Genomic DNA, 8,499 nt, shown 5'->3' with positions numbered 1-8,499 from the left:
TCCCGGGCCTCCTCGCCGGGCCGGTCAGGGCCGGTCGGGCCGGCTCAGGGAGGGGCGCCCTGCCGGTCTCTCATCCGTTTTTAGGACAGTTTCTGGCGGGTCAAGCAGATAGATCCATTTCAAAATAACCCCCGGATTGTGGAGGTTTACACTGGAGTTCGCTGGCCTGCCACGCTGCCCTGCAAGGCCCCAAAGGGTTCACAAGTGGATTTCCTCATCAGTTTGTGGAGGAGGAGTAAAACCTTTCATAAACCTTTAGGGGTCCCCCCCTTTCTGTGTGCATGCGTCATCAGGAAGATGTAAATTTTAAATGCATTATCATGGATTACAGAAAACAAATGCTTCAAAATACTGGATTCCGAGTTTCAGTCAGGTTAGGTTCCCCTCTGCCACTTATTAATTCTGTGACATCTATAAATGAGGGAAAAGTTGCAGAGATTAAATGAAAGAAAATCTGGTGGGTCAGCACTGTAATCCTAGCTACTCGGGAGGCTGAGATCCGAGAATTGTGATTCGAAGCCTAGCTGGGCAAGAAATGCGTATCCCCAACTAACTACCAAAAAAAGTGAGAACTGGAGCTGCAGTTCAAGTGATAGAGTGCTAGCCTTGAGCAAAAAAGTTCAGGGACAGAGTCCAGGCCAAGTTCTAGTCCAAAGTCTGGCACTGAAGAAGAAAATCTGTTACATAGCTAAGCTTTAAAGTGTTTTCTTAATTGGTTGAGTAGAAGCACAGTTATTTCTGTGCATAAGGCATAACAACTGTCTTATTAGTATGTGCATATGTTAAATATACGTGTGTTTTACCTAAGCTATTGCTTAATTTCAGCTATTCAGTTGACTACTGAAGTTTATGGGGTTAAGCTTTCATTTCTCTCCAGCACTTTGGAGGGGACTATTTGTGTGTGTGTGTGTGTTGGGGGGGTGTTTTTGGTGCCAGTCCTGGGCTTTGAGCTCTGGACCCAGGTGCTGTCCTTGAGCTTTTCTGCTCAAGGCTAGCACTGTACCACTTTGATCCACAGCACCACTTCCAGTTTTTTTGGTGGTTAATTGGAGATTAGAGTCCTATGAACTTCCTTGCCCAAGCTGGTTTAGAACCACGATCCTCAGATCTCAGCTTCCTGAGTAGCTTGGATTATAGGCGTGAGCCACTAGCACCCAGCCAAGAGTAAACCATTTTTAGGTAAGCATATCATAGTATCTAACAAACCAGTTCATAGTCTGATCTTTAAATAAAAAGTATGATTTTGGACGTTTTAAAATCTGGAAATTAGTAATATTTAGTAAAGGGCAAAAGGAGTTTAAATAAAAATAGCAGCTTGTATCCTTTGACATGATACTACAGTATGGTATTGCATATATGCCAGTTTCACATGTAAAAAGGGGAAGAGAGTTGGTAATACATTTCCCTTTGTCTCAAAAGAGTAAATAATAGACAAGTGAGTTCCTTTTAATAAAGTTTGTTGATCAGTCATGGTTTAAAAATTCAAGTATTCTGTAAATATTAACATACATAAAAACACCTTACTAAGCTTTTACACTGCATAAAAATAGACTTGTGAATATTGACAGCATATGATTGACATTGTCAGTTTCTACGTTATAGTGTATAAGTAGCCAAACAGTAATAACAGCTAACATTATTTGCCATAGGCCAAATAGACTTCTAAGTACTTGATCTCAAATGATTCTCACAGTCATCAATGTGGCAGATAGTTGAGTTCTGCCATTTTCATAAATGGGGAAACTCAGACCTATAACAGCTCATGTGTTTCTGAAACATCTTAGATGCATAACTTGCTCAGTTCACACACAGCTAAGTAGTAGAGTTGCTGATGCTGGATTAACTGTAGCCTGCCCCTCTACTGACCTATTTCATTAAAAGTTACAGAATGCCAGTGGACTATTTCGGATTCTTACTTGCTGGTGACTTTGGGTAAACTTGTTTCCTTAACTACTCCTTATTAGTATTTAGAGACTAGTATAATTTGTCAGGCACAAGATTGCATATGTTCAGCAAATGATAGGTCTCAGCCTCCTTCCTTTCTCATTGAGGATATGGCTATTTGAATAGTTGTTGTCAGTGGGAGAAGGGAGGGAAGAAAAAAGCTCCACACAGGGTCACTCCAGAGTCTGGTGTAGAGGTGGCAAAGGCAGGGTGCATTTGCCAAGGCTATATGTGGAAGGAGCAGTGTGGTGAAATCTGGATGCAGATTAGGGAAATTCTTAAGTGCCAGGCTAAGGATTTTATATATGGTGATCACTCGAGAAACCCAGAGCAATGTTCTCAGTATTCTGGGAACAAAGGCCCAGGGCTAAAGTAGAAGCTGAGAGGTTGAAATTCAGTGCGGAGTAGTTAACAGCAGCTGAGGCAAGATGTGGTAAGTGCAGGAAGGGTGGATTTGAAAAGGCTGAGATGGTACTGGAGATTGACATGAGCTTTCCAAATAGCTCCACCAGCTAGGACCAAGCCTAATGCTTGAGTCTGAGGGGACATTTCCTATTCAAACAGTAACAAGATATTTCTTTGATGTGATTCCACATGTAGGAATCTGCTCTAAGATAGAAATGTAAAAAAAAAAAAAAAAAGATTGATTGATTGATTGATGGTCAGTCTTGGGGCTTGAATCAGATCCTGGGCACTGTCCCTGAGCTTTCTTTTGCTCAAGGCTAGCACTCTACCACTTAAGCCCCAGTACCACTTCTGGCTTTTTTTTTTTTCTGAGGAATCGAGCCTAGGGCTTCATGCATGTTAGGCAAACACTCTACCACTAAGCCACATTCCCAGCCCCAACATTTATATTTTAATAAAGCTTTGTCTTTTTTTTTTTTTTTTGTCGGTCGTGGGGCTTGAACTCTGGGCCTGGGCGCTGTCCCTCAGCTCTTCAGCTCAAGGCGAGCGCTCTACCACTTGAGCTACAGTGCCACTTCCGGTTTTCCGGTGGTTTATTGGAGATAGGAGTCTCACAGTCTCTCCTGCCCGGGCTGGCTTTGAACCGCGATCCTCAGATCTCAGCCTCCTGAATAGCTAGGATTACAGGCGTGAGCCACCAGCGCCCAGCTTTAATAAAGCTTTGTAATAGCAATAGTTGGCTTCAATTTAATATTATGTATAGAAGGAATAGTGAAAGTCATGAACTAGCCATATCAGTAGCTATTAAGGTGATGATTTTGTAGGATTTTAATAAGAGGAAATATTTGATATAGCTTCAAGTTAAAAACCATATATGTCATAGTAAGATACCAATGATGTAGAGTCTGCATGGTTAGATAAAAAGCAGTCATGGTTAGATAAAAGGCAGAAGCACTTTGACTGATATGAATGATACAAAAACAGTGGCAGCCTACTAAGGTGAATGTACAAGGCCTTGTGCTGGGTGACCCAGGGCTTTGTGGGTTACTGGAATTCAGAATGGAGAGCTCAAGGTGAGGTAGAGAGCAAGGGTCAATTGGAACCTGTGGCAGCACACAGGATAAAGATGTCACAAAAGTTAAGGTGAGGAGTAATCGGTGCTTTTTATCTTCCGATGGGCATTATTTTTAGAATCATAAAAATTTTACTAAATGGCAATGTAATAATATATGAAGACGCTAATACAGTGCATTAACTTAAGTCAGTAAGTAATAGAATCAGGATTAGAGCTCTGATCTGGACATTATATTCTCCCTACAGTCTTAGCAATTAAACCTCAAAATCTATTGAGAAGCCGGGTGCCAATGGCTCATGCCATAATCCTCATGAATCAGGAGGATCTGAGGATCATAGTTTAAAGGAGCCTGGGCAGGAAAGCCCATGAGCTTCTTATCACCAGTATCCAATGTACTTCTCAAAAAGCCGGAAGTAACACTGTGGCTCAAATGGTAGAATGCTAGCCTTGAGTTAAAGAAGTTCAGGGACAGTTCCTAGGCCCAGAGGTTCAACCCCAGGACTGGCAAAGTGTACTTGTTAAAACAACAACAACAAACTCTTGAGAGAAACCACAACGATTTTTATATCATAAATTTCAGCAATATGCAGTATGGGGATAATATTTAAGTCTCAATTGTTTATTTTAAACTTTGGAAGACATTTTATAATTAAAATGATGTTCAAAAATAATCATAAAGTTAGAGTGAAATAAAAGCAGTTCAAATCTTTTTTCCCTGTCATTTGAGAGGAAGTTTTTTGCTCTAGTACTCTAAAACTTTAAATATTTTTAAGGTTTCTACAAACAAGCATATTCCCCTACAGAAATGGATGATTTCAGGATTGGGGCAGGAAAAGTACAAGATAAGAATGAAAAACCTTTTTTTGTTGTTGTTGTTGGTGATACTGGGGCTCAAACTTGGAGCCTGGGAACTGTCTTCTAGCTTTTTCACTCAAGGCTAGCACTCTACCACTTGAACCACAACTCCACTTCTGGCTTTTTAGAGATAGTTACTTTAGTAGAGTGTTTTGGTCCAGTTTTTAAAAGCCAGTGATGCTAAAGAATGTGGCTTGAGCAATGGATGACAGCTTACGTTGAGGCCAGGACACGGCTGTCACATCAGTGTTCATTGGCACAAGACTGTTGAGTCATCCAAAGAAAATTTCTGGAAGGAATATTGATCTTCAACTCTTATTTAATATTTCTGTCATTCTTAAAGTTTAAAAAGTTAATTTTGTATGGGGGAGGTATATAGTCTTGCCACAGATTTAAATGTAAAGTTAGGATTTGCTGTGAATCTTGGGAATTTTTAAAATTTGCAGTTACCAGACCAGAACTGGATGAGTAACTGTCATCTGAGCCCTTACCTCATGCAGATAATCACGTTTGCCAGCTAGGGTGCTCTAGTTCTCCAAATGAGGTCAAGAGAAAAATCAACAAAACTACAACTCTTCCCCTCCCCCCCGCCCCCCCAGCTCAGGGCCTGTATGCTGTCCCTGAGCTCTTTTACTCAAGGCTAGTGTTCTGCCATTTGAGCCACAGCTCTACTTCTGATTTCCTGGTGGTTAATTGGAAATAAGAGTCTCATGGACTTTCCTGCCTGGAATGACTTTGAATTGTGATCCTCAGATCTCAGCCTCCTGAGTAGCTATGATTTCAGTCATGAGGCACCAGATCCTGGCTTCTCTCTCATTCTTAAATGTATTTATTAATCCAGTCATAAAGTTGGAGCACTCATGATCCAGTTGCCTCCCAAAGCTCCACCTTTGAACCTGGCTGTACTGTGTAGAGGACCAAGCCTTTAGTACATGAGCTTCTGGGGGACATCCATATAACATTCCATAGAGCAATTAAGACTTCAGTGACTCAGAAACACAACTTAGGAAGCAACTTAATAATAAATCAAGTTATAAAAAGGGAAATAAGTTGGGAGCTTGGAGCTGGTGGCTCACACCTGTAATTCTAGCTACTCAGGCGGCTAAGATCTAAGGGCTGTGGTTTGAAGCCAGCCTGGGCAGGAAAGTCCATGAGACTTATCGCCACTTAACCACCAAAAAGCTGGAAGTGGAACTGTAGCTCAAGTGGTAGAGCACTAGCTTTGAGCAAAAACCTCACAGGTTGGATAGTGCCAAGGCTCTTGAGTTCAAACCCCAGTCCAAGACACACACAGGCACACACACGAACACACACATGAACACACATTCAGAACATGCACAAAAAATATCACCTGCAGTTGTATACATTAGCAGTGAGCACATCAAAAAGGGAACTTAGAAAACAATTCTGTATATAATAGTAGCAAAACTCAATAAAATATACAGTAATAAACTCAACCAAGGAGTAAAAGGATTTATATACTGAAGATTATAAAACTTAAGTAAACGAAATCGAAAACAAATATATCCATGAATCAACTTGGTATTGTTAAAATATCAATACAACCCAAAACAGCTTATGAGTTTATTGCAGTCCCAAAATCTTCTATGATTTTTTTTTTTGGCAGAAATCAAAAAAATTTATTCTAAACTTCTTATGGACTCTCAAGGGATTCCAAACAGGCCAAGCAATATTGACAATAACAAAGTTGGATGTCTCATACGTTAAGGTTACTGCAAAGCTACAGTAATAGTGTGAAACTGTCCTATAGACAGACCAATGGGATCGAACACAGAGCCCAGAAATGAAGTCCAAGATACATGGTCAGATGAGTTTTGATAAGGACAGCAAGACTAAGTAGGTACATGTGGGGGGGTATAGTTCTGTATAGTTCTTTCAATGAGTACTTTTGGGAAAATTGGATATCCATTTGTAAAATGAGTAAAACTTAGATTTCTGCCTTAAAATGTATACCAGAATTAACTCAAAATGTATCAAAGACTTAAGAGGCAATATGTGAAACTGGCGCTTCAAATGAGTTTTTAGAAGGAACTGGGCTCATCTGTGTGATTTTGCTGGGTAAGGACTCTTAGAAGCTTACACCTGCATTACTCTGCACTTTAGCTCACATGCCGTTCCCTTTGCTGAGTTTACTTCTGCTGTAATAAATCACAGCCAAGAGTACAACCACATACTGAGTCCTCTAGATTCATCCAAACATACTATTGAACATGAGCAAGTTCTGACCAGAAATGACATAAAAAACATATTCTTACAAAGTAGGATATAGATGCTAATCCATTTTATGAGGAAGAAAAAATAGGCACCAAGCTGATCTGTTTGATCTAAACAAGAACTAACTTTCCTTCTAGACTTCTTAAACCAGGAAATGACAGGGATGCTAGCCAAAGCACAGACAATGTCCTCTAATACCTACAAGTTTTAATTTTCATAGAATCCAGGTTATCTGTTTTTCCTTTGGTTGCCAGTATTTTGGTATCAAATCCAAAATTATTGCCCAGTTTGATATTGTAGAGCTATTCCCTATGTTTTCTTCCAGAATTTAGGCATTAGATCCTTAGAAGGAGATGGTGGGATGCTAGCCAAAGGCCAGAGGCCAGTCTACAATCAGGATAGCTATTCTTCCTAAGGGTAGCAATTTCAGTACTGCTGGGTTAACTGTTCCTACCTCCTAGAATGGTACCAGATGTATTTTACCTTTAAAAGCAATTGTCAAAGCTACACATCTTGAAGAGTTTTTTTTTTTTTTTTTGGGTCCGGTCATGGGGCCTGAACTCTGGGCCTGGGCACTGTCCCTCAGCTCTTCAGCTCAAGGCTAGCGCTCTACCACTTGAGCCACAGCGCCACTTCTGGCTTTTTTTCTTTTTGCTTATGTGATGCTGGGGAATCGAACCCAGGGCCTCATGCATGCAAGGCAAGCGCTCAGCCACTGAGCCACCTTCCCAGCCCTTGAAGAGTTTTATGATATAATTCACTCACTTGAGCCAAGCACCAGTGTCTCAACGCTGTCATCCTCAATACTTAAGAGGCTAATACCTGAGGATTGCCGTTCAAAGACAGCCTGAGCAGGAAAGTCTGTGAGACTCTCATCTCCGCTAAGAACTACCCAAAAAAGTGGAGCTGTAACTCAAGTGGTAGAGTGCTAGCCTTGAGCACAAAAGCTCAGGGACAGGACCCAGACATAGAGGTCAAGTCCTAGGACTGGCAAAAAAAAAAAAAAAGTGGTGTTGTTCACTTGGAATTTACAGGTGTTATTTTTAATACAAAATTTTGCAACTGTCACTGCAGTCTAATTTTAGAACATCCTTCCAAAATCTGTACCCATTAACAGTCATTCCCCACTCTTGTGTGCCCCTCTTCTCTGCCTCAAGCCTTCTTGTCTTGGTCCATGTCAACCACTAAACTACCTTGTGTCTGTGGAACAAATCTATATTTTAGCTTATTTTCACCTTGATTTCATCTCTGATATTAATGGCCTTGAAAAATGGTAGTTAAAAATTATTCACAGATACTTGGTTTTCAGTCAAAGCAGTGAGTCAAAAGCATCAATGAGTCAAAGATTCAGTTTTACTCTGAAGTACCTTCCAAATCTAGAGCACTTAGCAACAGTAATCATCATCAAATGATATTATATAAATTGGTAGTATTTAGTAAAGTAATTCATTATTGTGTCTCATGTTTGTAAACAATGTGCTTATTTACAAGCATTTTATACAATTGATGGAGGCTTGCTGATGAGAATTTATTATTTACTGTTTAACATTTGGTATCTTGATTTGCTGCAAGATAAATAGGGACTGATATAGAGAACTGCCCTATTGCCATTTAGATATAGAGGTAGAAATGCATAGTGTTAAAAAGTAATAGGTATATATGTGTGTGTGTGTATATATATATATATATGTATCACTTATCTATCTGCTTATCTCAGATGTTTGAGTCTAGAAGAGATTAAGATTTAGGAGTTTTTGCATTTGAAAAAACACTTGGTTATTTGCCTAAATGCTTTTAAATGTGTTTTAATTTTAGCATTTGTATGATTGTAAAAGAATGCTTTTGGGGCTGGGAAGGTGGCTCAGAGGTAGAGCGCTTGCCTTGCATAGGCCTGAGGCCCTGGGTTCGATTCCTCAGCACCACATAAGCAAAAAGAAAAAAGCCGGAAGTGGCACTGTGGCTCAAGTGGTAGAGCACTAGCCTTG

Source organism: Dipodomys ordii, unplaced genomic scaffold (assembly GCF_000151885.1).
Source record: "Dipodomys ordii isolate 6190 unplaced genomic scaffold, Dord_2.0 Scaffold124, whole genome shotgun sequence".
Lineage (NCBI taxonomy): Eukaryota > Metazoa > Chordata > Mammalia > Rodentia > Heteromyidae > Dipodomys > Dipodomys ordii.
This window is presented reverse-complemented; position numbering follows the sequence as displayed.